Here is an 18958-nt window from a genome sequence, read left to right on the forward strand (position 1 = left end):
TGCCTTGCCTATAAGTGTATTTTCGCCATTTATCATCACATATTTAGTTTCGTTCACCATTACTACAATTGTGTTTTTGTTTCATTTTTTGACTGAAGATAAATCAAAAGTCATAAGTATTTGAAACTTTATTGAAGAGTAAAATATGTATATAAATGTTATAATATTAATAGTGGTAACAGTTTACAAAAAGGCATCACAATTCTCATTTTCACATTGTCACTGAGGGCTCAGCCCCCCATGAATAAAATCCTAGAACCGCCCCTGTACTAAATTATGGAATAGTTTACCATTGTCTAGGGAAATCATGACAGTCTCTGTTTAAAATCAAAAAAGGCTTGTAATTTGTGAGTCATCCTTCGCATGCATTATTTTACGTAATTGTCTCTGTATATTTTTGTTATTATGGTATTGTTTATATACTTTTATAAAAAAAATTACCAGATGTGGACAGCGCTATGGTCAATAACCAAACAAAACTAAAAAGTCTTATAGACAGCTCACAGCTCAGTAAGTAATGTTGATGTGTTCATTAAACTGACAGTATAAAAGTAATTTTTAACTGATGTGGACAGCACCATGGTCAACGACCATTATTAAATGGTGTTAAACTAAACTATTAAACAAAAAGTCATATAGACAGCCCAGAGCTCAGAAAATAATGATGTTTATTACACTGTCAAGTATAAAAGTATGCAAAATATTAACAAATAACAAACTCACTTCATCATTCAAATGTTCCTAGAAAATGTATTAAGCGTTATATTTATTTCAGTTAAAATCATCTCACCTGTATCTCTCATGAATCCTCCAGTAATTCTTCAAACAACAGGAGATAATTCACAGCTTTTAAAAAGTTTTTTGGTTGCAGTAGTATTTATGCTCACAGCTCTCACAAAGGATTATCCTTCAACTGACCACCGCCCATTTCTCCCCCATCTCATCTTTATTTCCTTTTACATTCAGTAGGACAGCAAACAGTGCTTGTATTGTGTGAGCACAGTGGTGCAAACAGACCAGCAGCTACAAATGCACTTTTTTTCTTTCCCAAACCCTCTGTTTCTATCCCCCAAGGCAACAATACAGCATTTATTAGCTGTAACCCTGTATTATATTCAAGAATCAGCTATTTTAGACTTGTACAAAAGGATTGTTTCTGGCAGTTAAAGTGGAGTTGAGACCCTACATCATGGACATCAGAAACAAAACAAAAAATGTGGGTGGTTCCAAAACATTTACTGGAGTAGATGCCATTTTCTTGTTTTCTAGTGTGTTTTAATATGACAATTGCATTTATAGCCTAAAATCTTGGTTTACCTTGTGTCTGGGCACTCACGGGTGTGCAGATGGCAAAAGTGGAGTTTAAATCATATGGACTCTAAATGAGCCAAGTGGAATGAATTTGAGAAAACAGCAGCGTGGAAGTCAAAAGCTCTAGCTAAAATGCGTAACAGTTTTTTAATGGCAATCCTCTAGTGGATTGGATTTGATTGACGGCACACTGACAAGTAAACAGACATATGCACTAAATTAGAGAAAACGTGAGTGGGTACAATATCATTGGTCTTGTCCCACCAACATATAATGGTTACAACGCCCATGCCCTAAATATCTAAAAAGTATTTCAGAGGACCTATTACCATGGTTTATTTTAATGCATGGGTATCTGCTTTGCAGATATGCTTGTTCACATTACGAATGTGGATGTCACGAGAACCGATACTTCGGTACCAAGTCGATACCAAGATTTTTTACATGGCGATACTTGTTTCCTCTTGTGCCAGAGGTACCGAGGTTGCAAAACTCTTTCGGTACTGATGGGGGCAGTATATACGCGCGTGTGTATTTGTCGCTCCACAAGGGTTAAGAAAGAGGAAGAACGCCTCGTACGAGCACACGGGAATAGCTTCTGTGCACAAGCGTAGTGACAAACTTTCGCTGTCACCTGAAGTCGGCATGTCTGTTTCCGGTGTACTTGCGCGTCGCCCAAAATGTCTATTTTTACTCACTGTCTCCAAGATAATAAGCGTGAGCGATATTCATCGCATTGTTGATGCCTGGTTCCCTGCTCCGACAAGCAAGAGGGACAAGGGCTTTAAACTCTACATATTGAGTTATTTGCACAACTACGAGGGTAAGTATTTTAATCTAATGTGGTGTGGCAGCAGATAGCGGCTAAGCTAGTTAGCGATGTTTTCATTTTTATTGTAACATTAGTATAGAAGCTTGTTTTTCTTAAATTAAACTCAGACTGATCGTTATTTTTGTGATAATTGTAAAATCAATTGTATTAACTTGCTTTTCTCTCAGTTTCTAATAAAGATCAGGGCACAGGTGAAGTCACTGTCAGGGCATTGTGCTACAGGTCCATGAAGCCCATGCTTGTTACACTGCAAAAAATGACTTTCTTACTTAGTATTTTTGTCTTGTTTTCAGTAGAAATATCTAAAAATTCTTAAATCAAGATGTATTTTCTTGATGAGCAAAATGACCTAAGAAAATAATACTAGTTTTTAGACAAAAAATATACAATTTAAGTGAATTTGTGCTTGAAACAGGCAAAGATATCTGGCAATGGGGTGAGAAAATTGTACTTGAATTAAGTGTTTAAGAAAAAAGAAATCTTATTTCACAATTTTTTCTCACCCAATTGGCAGATGGTTTTGCTTGTTTTGGGGACAGTTTTACTTAGATTGTATGTTGTTTGTCTTAAAACTAGACTTATTTACTAAGGTCATTTTGCACATCAAGCAAACGCATCTTAATTTAAGAATTTTTAGATATTTCTACTGAAAACAAGACAAAAATACTAAGTCATTTTTTGCAGTGTTAGGGTTCCATGTTCCTGGGGACTCGGCTAAGGTTATTCATGTGTAATGTAACTCAAATCAAATGAAAAAGTTATTGTAGGCAGGTAAGTTTCCATATCTGGTCCCCTCTGGGTAAAATGCGTTCTTATTCAAGTTTTCAACTCAGTCATTCGTTTAAGATTCAGTCTTGTGTTATAGGTATCAGGTTATAATGTTTCAAATAAACGATTAGAGATTTTGATCTAATGCAGTTGGCATATTATACAGCATAATCTAATCCAATCTAATTGGATCTGTTTAAATATAGAATATCTATATTACAAGATTATGTCCTAAACAAATGTTTAAACAGTGATAAACAAGACTACGTCCTAAACAAATGATTAAACAGTGACATTTTAGCTATGAAAATTAAGTATTTAATATGACATTTTACTTATGCAGGTGGTACTGAAAGATTCAATTCATGTGGAGCTTGTGCAACACAGCTGCACATGTGTTGCTGGAGCAGCATTATGCAACCACTGCGTTGCTTTGCTGTTCCAGTCAGCACATTACTCAGAACTGAATGTGCCAGTTGTGCCTCCTGTGCTAAGCTGTACTGAAGGGGAACAGCAGTGGCACAAGCCCAGAACTTTTGTAACTTTGCACTGTAATTATAGACCTGTTGGCTATATTTTCTATTACCTCTTACTGTATCCTGAATAACTTTATAGGGTATAAAGCCAGGCCCTGTCAAAAGATGGCTGTGCTGTCTGCAACAACGGAGGGTGTAAGGTGAATGCTAAAAATATTGTAGAATATTTAAATGGAATATTTAAATAGAATGTTAAATGGAAATTGCCCTGGTCGACTCCACCCTGGGTAAGGTTCAAGCCGGTAGTCCCTTGTCCTACCAACAACCTGCAATACCAAAGCGAAATGTCTCCTTCCATGGTGCCCCACCACAACCATCTGTGCCTCTTGAGAATTACCGCCTACAGCCATCCAATTGTATGTTTGTCTGCACTCAACCACAACAGAACTTCACCTTAGGAGTCTGGAGGTCACCTGGGACATGGCACACCAATATGAATGTGCCACCAGACACCAAAGCACATGTACTGAATGGCATCAGCTGACGCAGCATAGACTGACTGCCTCACGATTCAGAGAGATCTGCCAGGTCCGGGAAAAGACTGAAGAAGGTCTGGCTACCTGGATACTGCAAGGGACCCGTCAGACAGCAGCTATGAAGAGGGGGCTTGAATTAGAGGCAGATGCTATCTGGGAATATTGTCAAATAAAAAGGGTCAACCACTACCCCTGTGGTTTGGTTATTCACCCTGACGGTCCTTGGCTGGGGGCGTTTCCAGACGGGATCATCTTTGACCCTTCAGAGCTATATCCTTTTGGGCTGGTTGAGATGAAGTGTCCGAATATCAAAAGCTACATAGACTGTTTGAAAATGGAAATGCATATTACTGGCAAGTGCAGGGCCAGAGGCTAATTACAGGAATGGATTGGTGTGACTTTGTGGTTTTGGCTGAGGATGACATACTCATCCAAAGAGTTTACAGAGACAGTGATGTTTTAGATGCAATCGGAGAAAATGTAGAACGTTTTATTTCTATGTCTTCATACAAAAATGTCTAATGCCTAATGTCTAATACTTCAAGAGTAGATGTTAGTAGTGTTTCCAATTAAAAGTTGTATGATCTGTATGAAATGTGAAAGGTAAATATGTTTTTATGATTAAGCACAATAAAAGTATTTGAACACTTAGCACCCCAAGAAAAAGACCTGTAATTTATTATCATTGTACTCAAGAGAAGGCAGATGTCTCTGGCACTACAACTGCCTCTTTAACAACTGTAAACTGCAAATTATTACACGACCATGGCTGTGATTTTTAGATTTTTTTATTGTGTTGCACTTTCAAGTTCTCACAATTCATAAAAATATTTACAAACTATATCGGAAACAATTTACAAAGTGATCATTTATTTTAATGAATACTGCATGTTGAACACAAAAACAGTTAAAGGGATAGTTTTACCCAAAAATGAAAATTCCTTCATTATTCACTCACACTCGTGTTGTAACAAACCTGTATGAATTTCTTTGTTTTGATGAACACAAAGGAAGATATTTTGAAGAATGTTTGTAACCAAACCATTTGTGGACCCCATGTACTTCCATAGTATTCTTTTTTCCTACTATGAAGGTGAATGGGGTCCACGAATGTCAGGGTAAGAAACACAAACACGGATCCAAATGCAGATGAAAAATGTTTATTCAAATAAGGAGAGAGAGAGGAGAATGTTGATAGAAGACAGGAGGAGATCCACTGCTTGGAGACAGGGTGCGAGTTCCACTGCTTAGCGACAGAGTGAGATACCTGCTGCTTAGAGTCTAGACGTGGTGTCCGCTGTATGTAGACAGGGTGAAGAATCCGCGGTGCGATGACAGGTTGTGACCTCCGCTGGGTGAAGACAGAGAGAAGCTCCGCTGTACGTAGACAGGGTGATGATCCCACTATACGAAGACAGGGTGATGAATCTGCTGTACGAAGACAGGGTGATGAATCCGCTGTACGAAGACAGCGTGCGATCATTGTAGAGTTCTGTAACACAGAGCGGATGAGGGTCAGCTTACACCGCTGGACAGCGACAGTACTGAATAGGCGGAGAGAATGTCCAAAGCAGAGTGAGCCCACGGTGAAATAATCCTGAGGGCAGATAACACACACAGAGCACTCCAGGCTGTACAGAGCGAGACAGCAGAATGCACAGATGACAATAAAAACTATGAAAAACAAAACTGGACTAATAAATAAAAACAAGACTGGACATGACTCAGACAGCGAAGCACAAAACATAACGAACTCTCAGGGAACAAAGGGAGGAGGAGAACTGGATAGCAAACCGTGGGAGAGAAAATTGACATCAGGTGTGGGACGCAGGTGAAAGGAATGAAGCAGGAGGAGGAGCGCCCGATTGACAGACGCACATGTGAAAGCTGTCAAACACAAAACACCAGTGGCGGTTCTAGACAAATTTCACTAGGGGGGCCAAGGAGGGGCCAGTGTTAAACCAGAGGGGCACATTAAAAAAGGGCAAAAAATTATATTTAAAGATAATAGGGGTGGTTACAGGGATTAGTTTAAGCCAGGACTGGACCTTAGTTTAATTAGGAAATATAACTAGTTTTAACAAACATGCCTTACTAAAAACATTAATTGTGTGCATTTTGAAGCAAAACAAAGCGCACTCGTGTATTTTAAGATATGGCAGTGCAAGTTGTTTTCAGTTTGGACAGCTCTTACATTTAGTTTAGTCTAGGACTAGTCTAATCCCTGTCCGGGAAACTGCCCCTTAACTTTATTTTACTTAACAATCATATAAACATTTATTTTATACAAGAGTGAGTGCAGTGCAAAATAGGAGCTGAGCTCTCATAAGCTCCCTTGTTTAGTAGTCAGGGCACTGATTAGGGAGTCTGCCATTTTAAGGGCTGTCTTAATCGCAAAATCCTTCAAGTGCCCTGAAACGTTAGTTACCTAAAAATTCCATGCAACCCAAAAAACAGTGAGCATCGATGGTCCCTATGTTCCCTTACCGGAAATCACGCGACCTTTTCTCCAATCGAAAATCATATGAGCCTACTCAATAAACTTTATCAAATGCAAACTTTTATAAAGACAAACATTTGTTTTAGTTTTAATATAAACACACATCGCTAGACAGTTAGGGACCACAAATTACTCAATATTTAAAATAATATTTATTTTAAATTGTAAATATTTTTATATGTAACATTTAATAATATTCCTCCAATTTTATGTACGTATATGTAAGAACATAATTGCAGCGCTTTTCACAATGTACTGTTTAAAAAAGTCAACGAGATGTCGTTGATGAGTAACAGCTGTGAATGATCGCAATGCACAACCACGTCACAGGAGAATAAGTGAACAGTGTCCCAATGTGAAGTGAGCTAGAGTCCTTACCAGTGCCCGAATCTGCATACACATTCACAACCTCGGGAGCTTGAACGAATTGTAGACACTTTCAGACCAGCACCCGCAGGGATACAGTGGTTGGATCCGCCGCTCTAATTTGCCCGTGTAGCGCTGCGTCGCATTAGTTCCGCTTTTGGCACTCGCGTGTAAAATCAAAATAAATTCATATATTTTTTATTTGGTCAGCATGGGGTGGCCAGGGACATGTCTACAGAGGCACGGGCCACCCTCGGCCTCCGTGTAGAACCGCCACTGCAAAACACACAGACACATGACAAAACCCAAAACAAAGCGGTTGATCAGACCGTGATCATGACAACGAAGGGTTTGGTTACACACATTTCTCAAAATATCTTCCTTTGTGTTCATCAAAACAAAGAAATTTATGCAAGTTTGTAACAACATGAGAGTGAGTGAATAATGACAGAATTCTAATTTTTTGGTGAACTATCCCTTTAATATCGATCTCTTTGGAAGAACATATGGCTACAGTTTAGGGAGGCGTGATAATTTGCATGTGATAGTCATTGCACATCTCATCAGTGAAGCCGGTTTACTACTAATCAAGGAACCGGCTTCACGGACAAGATGCGCAATGACCATCGCAAATTATAAAGCATCCCTACTCTAGTTTCTCACTTCATAATCTCCATTTCTTGACCAGAGGTCCATTTTGGTAGTTTGAAAAGATACAAGCGACTGTGAAGATTTGGTTTATGCTCCCTGCAATGGAGAAAGTGATTGTGGTATCAAACAGTTTATTCTCTTTTACTCTTCTGATTAACCTTTCAATGTGCACCCTCAAATGGGCATTGGACTGGGTCTTCAGAACCTCCCCCTGTGACATTTGGGCCCTCTTGGAGAGGAAGGCAGGACGATGAACAGGCCCAGGTACAAGGCCATCCACCAGGAATCCCTTATCCACCATTATGGCTATGTCAGGTGTTAAGAGTGATGTAATCCCTGACTGACGAAACACCTCCCTGTCACTCATGGAACCCTCAAAGAGTGCTGACATGAAAGTCAGGGCTCCGTGGGGGACATGCCCACCATAGCCTTAAAGGTGCAGTTGGAAAAAACTTCACTTCACTTCATGAAGGAGAAGGGATGAAGGTGTTTGACACTGTAGCTCTGTACAATCAAGCACTACTTGTGTATCGCTGTAGCTGCCATCAAAGTCATGTGGAAGACTAGCCTTCACAGCTGCAGGAGACATCCATATGCAGACCGAGCTCAGTAAGCTGTAGAGGAAATTGGGCCAGGTCACAATGATTCGGCTGACTGTTGCTCTGTGGATGTTGAATCTATGACCCAACTCTCTCTGGGTACAGCCAGTGGATAGGTATGTGAGGAAAAGGAAGAGCTCATCTATCGGCAGCAGTTTCTGGGGGGAGATAAGTTTAATGGGACGATTAGGGGTGTACCAATATTAGGGATGTCCCGATCCAATCACGTGATCGGAAATCGGCCCCGATCACGTGTTTTCATACTCGATCGGAATCGGACGTTACCTTCCGATCAGGACTCGGATACATATGCAGGGTTTAAATTGGGCCAGGACTGCACACATACTGAAGGTCTGGCTCTGCTTCACGCCAGTGTACGCGCTGCGCTGGTGCGTGTGAAGTGCAAGAAAAATAACGTGTTTTCAGGCTTTACACACTCGTGCATGTGCGACAAAACCAGGTTTTTACCACTCATTTAAACGACATGTTGATTGTTTTTGTCACTATGTGCTCAGTCAGTCTACATCAGTACGCAGCTCCGTGTCTCACTTAGAACCTCAAGGATGCGCATTCGCGCAGGAGGATCACATTACACATTGTAGAGATGAGAGATAGAGAGAGAGGTAAGAATGGTGCACACGTCGAAAAAACATAATAGAAGTCTAGAAACAAAGTATTAAAGTATGTATAGCCATGTCATTCATCTTATTACAATATGTTAACTAGATAACTGGATACAACTTATTGTATAGTTTAATAAAATAATGTATTTTAATTATACAAATCAATTACAACCTAACTATAGTGATAGTTTAACTAACTGATTTATGAGACATAGCCTATTGCTGAATCATTATGTTGTTTTTCTTGTTAATTGAGTCTTTTTGGGTAGCCTATCTTATGCCTAGAATTAGTCAAGGAGGTTGAGTCTTATAACTTCCTTCAAAGTTTGATCAATTGTGCATAATGACATGTGCAACAAATGCATATAGGGTCTCAGACTCATAGATTTGCATAATTTAAAGTTCAGGTTTTAAAGTTTGGGTCAACCTGTGGCACAGCTTTAAAGCTGAAACTTATAAAATCCTATCAGAGGTCCAAAATGTCATTGAAACACACCAGTGGCTTTGCTGTCATCAGGATTAAACATTTTACCCTCCCTCCTAACAGAGCATCCCCACAAAACAAACCCCAATTTAACCCCTGAACATATATATACTATATTCTCATATTTTTTTAACACATCAATAGTTATGCGCTGGCACAGAGTTAGACCCTTTTGACTTCACACAGAAACAGCAATGCGTGCGGCATGACATAAGGAACATCCTGGATCAGTTTTTTCGCTCTTCTTTATTCTTTTTTTTATGTATTATAGAAGTATCGGATCGGGACTCGGTATCGGCAGATATTCAAAATCAAATGACTCGGACTCGAGGGCAAAAAACCTGATCGGGACACCCCTAAACAATATACCGCAATACAAAATTTCAACAACATAAATTGTGGATAGTGAATATCTGTTTTGATCACCCAAAATTAAAATAAATGTGTTAAACATAAAATCCAGTTTACAGTGTTTTACTGTCAGTACTACATTAAACTACTATTTATAATGCTGAATATAATAATTATGCAATAGGGGAATATGTTAAGTAATATGAGTAAGAAATAAAACTTACAGTTGGTCTGGTTAAAGCTCACGTAACACACGCTGTTTCTGCATTTATGATGTTAATCTGGAGTACCTATAGACCCCATCAAAGTTTGTAAACATTGAATGATCGGGTGCGCGCGCAGCATGGGGTCAAACTATTTATACCATCCAGGCTTTATAATGTAATCTAACAGGGCTGAAAAATGATGACTTACCTCAAATTAAGTGAGCACTACAAACACAAGCCTCTTTGCTATTTGTATTGTTCCAGTCTGCACGTTAATTGCTTGCAGCTGCAGATGTTGTATTTTTTGTTTTTGAGATTCTGCATGAATCGCGAAAACTTAACGGAAGACCTGGTGCTATTTTCACAGCCCACGACGTAAGTAGGCTACTGTATATAAGTATTTATATAATATGCACGCGCCTATTTCCAACATAAGTCTTACTTATCGCATGCAACTCGTGACCCGTTTGGGAAAATCCACCGCATCAAACACACATGCAAAACTTCACTGCTACCCCGGATAATAAACTATATCCATTGTTTCCATAAGGCTGGCTTTCTTCTCCTTACATCCAAAAACACACTTCTTCTTTCGTGCCATTGTTGAGTTTTGAAATTAAACTAAGCTGTGTCGCGTGATAAGATGTTTGCAAGTGCTAGCGTCTCCCGCTGGTTGATGGGTGGGGGGGGGGTTCCGGGGGAAGTGCCCCATAAAGATCACATTAATTTAGTTGTTGTTTGGTGTTTTTATTTCCCTTGTGCAGAACACACAATGCAGTTTAAGTTCAGGTTTGTTGTTGTTAGGTAGTTGTTAGGTTAGTTGACATAAACATGCATATAGTGGTCAAACTGTAAAACAAATCAAAAATGCACAAATTGGCAAAGTTCCCTTTTTAAAGAACTGCATACTCTGGATATTACCATATTGCCAAATAACCATACTCACAATTTTCAATGGCGTGTGAATTACAAAACTCAATAAGACTTTAAATAAAAGACAGTTTAGAGAGAAAAGATAAATCGAATCACTTAAATCAATTAATTCCACTTAAACACTCAATTAACAATTAAACATTCCATTTTGTTGCAATACATTTGCAGTTTAACTAATGTTCTCTCTGTATGTAGGTCAACATAACATACTGACACAATATAGCATCTTTAAACGTGGAATGTCATCGTATCAAATGTAAACAACATGAATCATTTACTTAAGAATAGTCTCTGCATTATAGACACATATTTAAACTTAATGGTTAAGCAAACATACATAGAAGAGTATTTAAATGATGCATTCAACATTTTTAAGCATACATATGCTAAGGTGACCAGATTTTTTAGACCAGCTTCAGTCGGGGACAGAACACCAAAAAACGGGACTGTCCCCGGAAAACGGGGACATCTGGTCACCTTAACATATGCACTGTAACTTTGCTAATCGCAAATAGCGATATAAATCCTTGAAAAACACACTTTAAAGACATATAACAAACAAATACATTTCTTACCACGCTGGGGATAGTTAGTTTATGTCTTAATCTTGTAAACAACTGTAATTAAACAGCCTTTAAACTTGCTTAACACGAGTACAACATGGCACATGTTTCACTTGTTTTTTTCTCTCCACCCTCTGAACCTACGCTTTATGCGTATCATCACACGAGCTCAGTGTTCTTCAAGGGGCAGCACCCAACATCCCTGCCCAAATGACCCAAACAGGTCATTTAAACAACAAAGGGTGATGTCTCTTAGGAAAACTCAAATTAAACTAATTTAACTGACAAGACTTGCTTCTAGAAAGCAAATTTTGTCCACAGGACGGTTATAGATTCCTGCTTGTGTTTTTACTTCCACAGTACACACAAGACCATCTGCACCCGGATAGACTTGAGTAATGAGACCCAGTGGCCAATGATTGCGTGGTGTGTTTTCATGTAGCACAAGCACAAGATCTCCTATTTGCAGATTTCTTTTTGGGTGCAGCCATTTTTGGTGTTGCTACAGCACAGGCAAGTATTCTTTGAGCCATCTGGACCAGAAGATGTCTGTTAAATATTGTATCTGACGCCATCTGCGTCGGTAAAGATCTTGTTTCACAAAAGCTCCTGGTGGTAAAGTTGAACCAGAACGCAATAACAACAAATGATTTGGAGTTAGTGGTAGAGGATCTGATGGGTCATCTGAAAGCTTAGTGATAGGTCTACGATTGACAATAGACTCTACACAACAAAACAGCGTTGTCAAGCCCTTGTAGTCTGGCGCCTTCTGTGATAGGACGGGGTTTAATATGGAGCGGATGGTGCGAATCTGTCGCTCCCAAACACCTCCCATGTGAGAGGCGGCAGGTGGTTAGGGGTCCAGTGTTCCATCTCCAGACGTCGAGGGAATTCTACAGGTAAGTATAAAAAGTCATCCACTGAGTACACAGCTTCAACCAATAAGCACGGGGACCCAGCAAGTACACTGAACTCGTAGCGTGGAGGCTCGGGTAGGTGTCAAGGGGCAAATGCACTGGGCTCGTAGCTTGGGTGTACAGGTAGGGGTCAAGGGGCAACTACACTGGGCTTGTGGCATTGACACACAGGTGGTGTCAAGGGGCAACTACACTGGGCTTTTGGCATTAACACACAGGTGGTGTAGAGGGGCAAATACACGGGGCTCGTAGCTTAAATGCCCAGGTAAGTATAAAGGATCAATGCACTGGGCTTGTGACTTGAAAACACAGGTAGATGTACAGAAACAATGCACTGGGCTCGGAGCTTCAGTATGCAGGTAGGGGTCAAAGGGGCAGATACATTGAAGTCGTTGCTTTTAATGTACAGGGGGGGGTGTTGGGCAGACACACTGGGCTCGTGATGTTGAAAGCTCAGGGAAATGTAAAGGAGAAACAACTTCAACCTTATGGAGGTGACTCACCAACCCAGAGACAACAGGGGTACAACTTTAAGTTCCAGACCTTCAACGGCGAGAGAGAGGACGTAGGTTCACACACAGCGAATCCTCCTATTGGGACGGATTCCTGGCAGACACACTTAGACGGGGGCTCCTGACACGTCGTAACACAGTCCCTCGTCGATACAGAGCCCTTGGCTCGATACTAAGGATCGGTAGTAACACACACACATAGAGCTTTATAAGCGATGGAATACTTCAGTGAGCAGTTAAATGTCAATACATCACCACTGGGCTGCACAAAGGAGTAAGTGGGAGTACAAGGCAGGCTGCTGCACATAGGGCCTACCACGGCCTCAGGGAAGATCCCTCGTATGGATATACCAGAATGGAGCACTACACTAAGAGTGTACGGTGTAAGTCGGCCTATCGCTTCCCTCTCCTCTCTTCCACAACGTGACCAGAGATCTAGACAGGGGCGGGCATCTGAAACACTCACAGCGTGTAATCACACACAATACAGCACATCCACTTCTCCACACAGTAGTTAATCTGATTTCTATGCCTTCAGTGCTTCACACAGTACTCACAGTAAACATCCTCTCCTTACAGGGTTCACAGCGACAACAGATGGAAGGATGGATTATAGATCGCCGCCTGGGTATGTATAAAGGTAACAGTCATCCAACGACACCAGCTCCCTCTCTTTTATCCAGAGCTTCCTCTTCGGCCTAAGGGGCGAGTGCTGACAACATTTACACACCACTGCACTCAACTCTTCAAGTGTAAACACAGCAATGACAAGACTCACCCACAGCAATCCACACACTCACGGTGACTTAAGGCCGCACCGCCACAGGGGCTGGGAGTAGGCCCGGGATGGCAGACAGAAAGACTGACGCGAAGGATGGCTAGGTAGGCGTCACCCCGCAACCGTAATCCACACTGCTGTTCCTTATCGAGTCGTGCTGGCACACACTGCCCATACAAACATTCAATAGCTGTAGCAATGCGTACTCACAGGTTCGTGTTTATTCTCACACCTGCACGCAATGAAGCCCAAATTCGGTTGCCCAGAGTAACCAGGAAGTAGCGGTGCATCACGGATTCTCGTCCAGGCGGAACTATTAGTTGCCACTTTTAGTTCCACTCTTGAATCACCCCGTGACATCTGCACATTCAAACAAACAAAAAACAACAACAAAAAACCAACAATAAAAAATAAAAAAGTTTTTTCCAGCTAAAGCGGCTTAAAAAATTAAAGCAAATCCTAACAGAGCGAGACCAGAGATGAACGTGCTCATAAATGGGAGTAATATGGAATACTTTTTTACATCTTTGAAAAACTGTAAGAATTTTTCCTATAAATATAATTTTTGTCATATAAAGTTTTGAGAGATAATAATGTTTTTTTCCACTGCTATTGCTCATTTATTTTAACGTGTTTGGCTCATTTATTTCAGTTATTTTGCTAATTTGCATTGAGGGTTTACATTCCCGGAGATGAAGACGAAGAGGGACGCGTAGTGGCTGGCTAGTCCGGAATAAATTACAACAACCTTCGGCCACTGTGCCGGTCAGCTCCTGCTGCTGACATTGTGACTTTACCGACCAAATGTGCACTGATAAATGCAAGGTCGGTAATGAATAAAACTTTCATCCTTAAGGACTTTTTTATCACACAAGCTGTGGATGTACTGTTTTTAACTGAATCGTGGATTGCCGCGGGTGAGTCATATGTCTTTACTGACCTCTTACCTTCTGACTGTACTTTTTTTAATTCACCTAGAATCACTGGACATGGAGGAGGAATAGTGACTGTTAAAGCAGCTTACATTGTAAGCTTTTGACTCCATCTGTTTTTTCTTCATTTGAATTGAGTTTGTTTGTTTTGGGCCAGTCGGATCCTGTGCTGTGTGTGGTGATATATCGCCCACCGAAATACAACAAACATTTTATAAAAGAATTCTCTGACTTCTTGCCCAGTATCATGACAGACTATGATAGAGTTTTAATTGTTGGTGATTTTAATATGTTTGTTGTCCCTCTAAACCACTTACTAAAGATTTTTTAGATGTGATTGATACTTTTAACTCTTTTCAATATGTCAGGGGACCCACACAGGAACAGGGGCACACGTTAGATCTTGTGTTATCCTTTGGTTTGCCAATTTTAAATATTAGGATCCAGGATGCTGTATTTTCTGATCACATGCCAGTTTTATTTGATTTTAACCTGTCTTGTCATAAATTAGAAAAAAAAGAAGCTCCTGCGCGCCTCAGCCGTGTGCTTAAGCCGACCACTGCTGCGCAGTTCTCTTATGTTTTTCAAAACTAATTTCTTCATTTGAATTGAGTTTGTTTGTTTTGGGCCAGTCGGATCCTGTGCTGTGTGTGGTGATATATCGGCCACCGAAATACAACAAACATTTTATAAAAGAATTCTCTGACTTCTTGGCCAGTATTATGACAGACTATGATAGAGTTTTAATTGTTGGTGATTTTAATATACATGTTTGTTGTCCCTCTAAACCACTTACTAAAGATTTTTTAGATGTGATTGATACTTTTAACTTTTTTCAATATGTCAGGGGACCCACACAGGAACACGGGCACACGTTAGATCTTGTGTTATCCTTTGGTTTGCCAATTTTAAATATTAGGATCCAGGATGCTGTATTTTCTGATCACATGCCAGTTTTATTTGATTTTAACCTGTCTTGTCATAAATTAGAAAAAAAGAAGCTCCTGCGCGCCCCGCTCGTGTGCTTAAAGGAATAGTCTACTCATTTTCAATATTAAAATATGTTATTACCTTAACTAAGAATTGTTGATACATCCCTCTATCATCTGTGTGCGTGCACGTAAGCGCTGGAGCGCGCTGCGATGCTTCGAAAGCATTTAGCTTAGCCCCATTCATTCAATAGTACCATTTAGAGATAAAGTTAGAAGTGACCAAACACATCAACGTTTTTCCTATTTAAGACGAGTAGTTATACGAGCAAGTTTGGTGGTACAAAATAAAACGTAGCGCTTTTCTAAGCGGATTTAAAAGAGGAACTATATTTTATGGCGTAATAGCACTTTTGGGAGTACTTCGACTCGCCTGAAAAGTCCGCTCCCCTTCTCCCTCTCATAATGGGAGAGGGAGGGTGTTACTGCGCCGAGTCGAAGTACTCCCAAAAGTGCTATTACGCCACTATAGGGCCAACTGTCCAAAAAATTATCAACAGCAGTCTGACTTCAGGAACTGTTCCGGCTTATTTCAAGAAGGCAACTGTTGTTCCTCTAATTAACTCTTTCCCCGCCAATCAAGAGAAAACGCTTCCCCGCCAATGACGAGTATTTCCGTCTTTTCGCAATATCGCTATTATCCACTAGGTGGCGCCCTTCCGCAACTTTTTAAAACCCTAAAGTATTGCCCTATGGCAAGCGGCTGCATGTCCGTGTCTGTTTTAAAGATCGCTCTGAATGAGATCTCTATGAAAAGTCCGTCACAAAAATGGAATTATCTCTGCTTTTTGCTCAAAATGTGGTGTTTTTGCCGAAACCTACCCATATTCAAAAGCTGATTACAAAAGAACTACTGAAGGTAGGATGAAACGCTTTTTTTTGTTTGAAAGCAAAGGGTCTGTTCTTTCATTTGGTATATTGTATGTTTATATATTTCAAGAAGAACATTTTCTGGAAGGCATTACATTTTTGTGAAAATCATGAAAAACGCTGGCGCTGGCTGGCAACTTTTTTAAAAAACGCTGGCGGTGAAAGAGTTACAAAGAAAAATCTGGACACTACTATTTTAGCTAACTACCGACCAGTATCAAAGCTTCCTTTTATTCCTAAAATCTTAGAAAAAATAGTTTTTGCACAATTACAATCTTATTTAAATACAAATGGTATTTTAGAAATTTTTCAATCTGGTTTTAAAGCTTTTCATAGTACCGAGACTCCACTTTTACGAGTTTTTAATGATCTTTTATTAACCACAGACCGAGGGGACTCTGCAATTCTTGTGCTCTTAGATCTGACTGCCGCCTTTGACACAATTGATCACGCCATTCTTATTTCTCGCCTGGAGCGGTGTGTAGGCATTCGTGGTACTGCTCTGCAGTGGTTCAGATCATATTTATCTGACCGATTTTTTTCTGTAAAGCTTGGTGACTCTACATCATCTATCGCTCCCCTTCTCTATGGAGTCCCTCAAGGCTCAGTTCTTGGACCACTACTGTTCTCTTTGTACCTTCTCCCGCTTGGTAATATTTTTAAAAAACATGGCGTTCCCTACCATTTTTATGCAGATGACTCGCAAATCTATTTACCGTTGAAAAAAGATATAAATGGTTCCTTGACTCCTTTACTTGATTGTCTCAAGGATATTAAAACCTGGATGTCTTTTAATTTTTTTAATTTAAATGAAGAAAAAACTGAGATCATAGTGTTTGAACCCAGCCGGGTGTGTGATTTCACTCCTGTACGCCTTGGTTCCCTGCAGCAATATGTAAAACCAGTAGTTACCAATTTAGGTATTAAAATTGATAGTGATTTTAAGCTGGATAAGCAGATAAATAGGTTGGTTAAATCTAGTTTTTATCAATTGAGGCTTTTAGCGAAAATTTTTATCGTCTAAAGTTTTTGAACATTTGCTTTTATTTCGACACGTTTGGACCACTGTAATGCACTTTACATTGGCGTGAATCAAACTTTTCTTTCACGCCTACAGTTAGTCCAGAATGCAGCTGCTCGTTTGTTAACAAGATCCCATAAACATGAACATATAACTCCCATTTTGGCTTCACTCCACTGGCTTCCTGTGTATTTTAGAATACAATTTAAGATTTTAATGTTTGTTTTTAAGTCATTGAATGGGTTGGCGCCTCAGTATATTTCGGAGCTTCTTCATAGTTATACCCCGTCAAGGTCACTGAGGTCTGGGCATCAGCTTCGACTGATCGTGCCCAAGACTAGATTGAAGAGCAGAGGTGATCGCTCTTTTACAGCACTACAGCAGTTGCTCCCAAATTGTGGAATGAGCTACCACCGCACATTAAAGCTGCCCCTACTCTCCACACTTTTAAGTTTAGTTTAGTTTAGTTTATTTATTTATAAAGCACACAAATTACAGCGTGGCGCTGTCCAAGGTGCTGTACAAGGGCAATTTTAAGAATGTCATCATCAATACATTTTAAGAAAAAAAAAACAATAACAAATATAAATAAAAAAGAAATTAATGTATAATTTAAGATTATGAAATGTTAAACATGATGTGTAAAAGACAACACTGCACTAAAAAAGGTTTCAAGAGGAGGTAAAGGCTTTAGATAATAAATAGGATTTTAACTCCTTTTTAAAAACAGACACTGACTTTACAGCCTTAGTTTGGTAGGGTAAAGAGTTCCACAGTTTCGGACCAATGACCAAAAAAGCCCGGTCCCCTTTAAGTTTTAGTCGAGACCTGGGGACAGAGAGAAGCAGCTTATCAGAGGACCTAAGGGATCTGGTGGGACTGTGGTACTTTAAAAGGTCAGAAAGATAAGAGGGTGCCAGCCCATTTAGAGATTTAAAAACCATCACTAAGATTTTATACTCAATCTGAGAATGTACAGGCAGCCAGCTAAGAGAGCAAAGAATAGGGGTGATATGGTCATGTTTTCGTGTGCCAGTCAACATCCTGGCTGCTGCATTTTGAACAGCCTGCAGTCGTGATAATGCTGACTGACTTACTCCTATATAAAGTGAATTACAGTACTCTAGTCGAGAAAAAATAAATGAATGAATAGTTTTCTCAAGATCTCTAGAAGATAAAAAAGGATTTGGCCTTTGCTAGGAGTCTCAGATGGAAAAAACAAGATTTTACGACAGCATTTATTTGCTTGTCGAACTTAAAAGCATTGTCAAAGTACACGCCCAAATTTCTTACCACTGGTTTGTTGTACAATTCCAGTGGTCCCAAATTTACTGTGTTACTCTGCCCAAAAACAATGATTTCTGACTTCTTTTCGTTCAGTTTTAAAAAGTTGTGAGACATCCAAACCTTCATTTCCTCAAGACACTCAGTAGCAGCAGATTTAACATAATTAAAAGGTAAGTAAAACTGTGTATCATCCGCATAGCAATGGAAAGATACATTATATTTTCTAAAAATCAACCCCAGAGGCAGCATGTAAATAGAGAAGAGCAATGGAGCAAGGACAGATCCTTGAGGGACCCCATATTTAACATGACTGGAAACACCAGTATCAACAGTTATAAGATATCATTATACACTCGTAGAAGAGCTGTTTCTGTGCTGTGCTTGGCTCTGAAACCTGACTGAAATAACTCAAGCAAAGAGTTTTTTTCTACAAGTTTCTGTAGATGGGACAGA

The 18958-nt window shown here is 39.8% G+C and overlaps 1 protein-coding gene across 4 annotated transcripts in view; it reads right to left on the bottom strand.

Annotated features, from left to right (window-relative positions):
- cdh19 (cadherin 19, type 2) overlaps positions 1-946 on the bottom strand; it is a 177317-nt gene extending 176371 nt beyond the window's left edge. For all 4 annotated transcript variants that reach the window (XM_055182378.2, XM_055182377.2, XM_055182376.2 and 1 more), the window contains exon 1: positions 791-946. The gene's annotated coding sequence lies outside the window, so the exon portion shown is untranslated. The remainder of the gene's footprint in view (positions 1-790) is intronic.
- Positions 947-18958: the final 18012 nt, after the last annotated feature.

The sequence above is a fragment of the Misgurnus anguillicaudatus genome, chromosome 25, assembly GCF_027580225.2.
Source record: "Misgurnus anguillicaudatus chromosome 25, ASM2758022v2, whole genome shotgun sequence".
Lineage (NCBI taxonomy): Eukaryota > Metazoa > Chordata > Actinopteri > Cypriniformes > Cobitidae > Misgurnus > Misgurnus anguillicaudatus.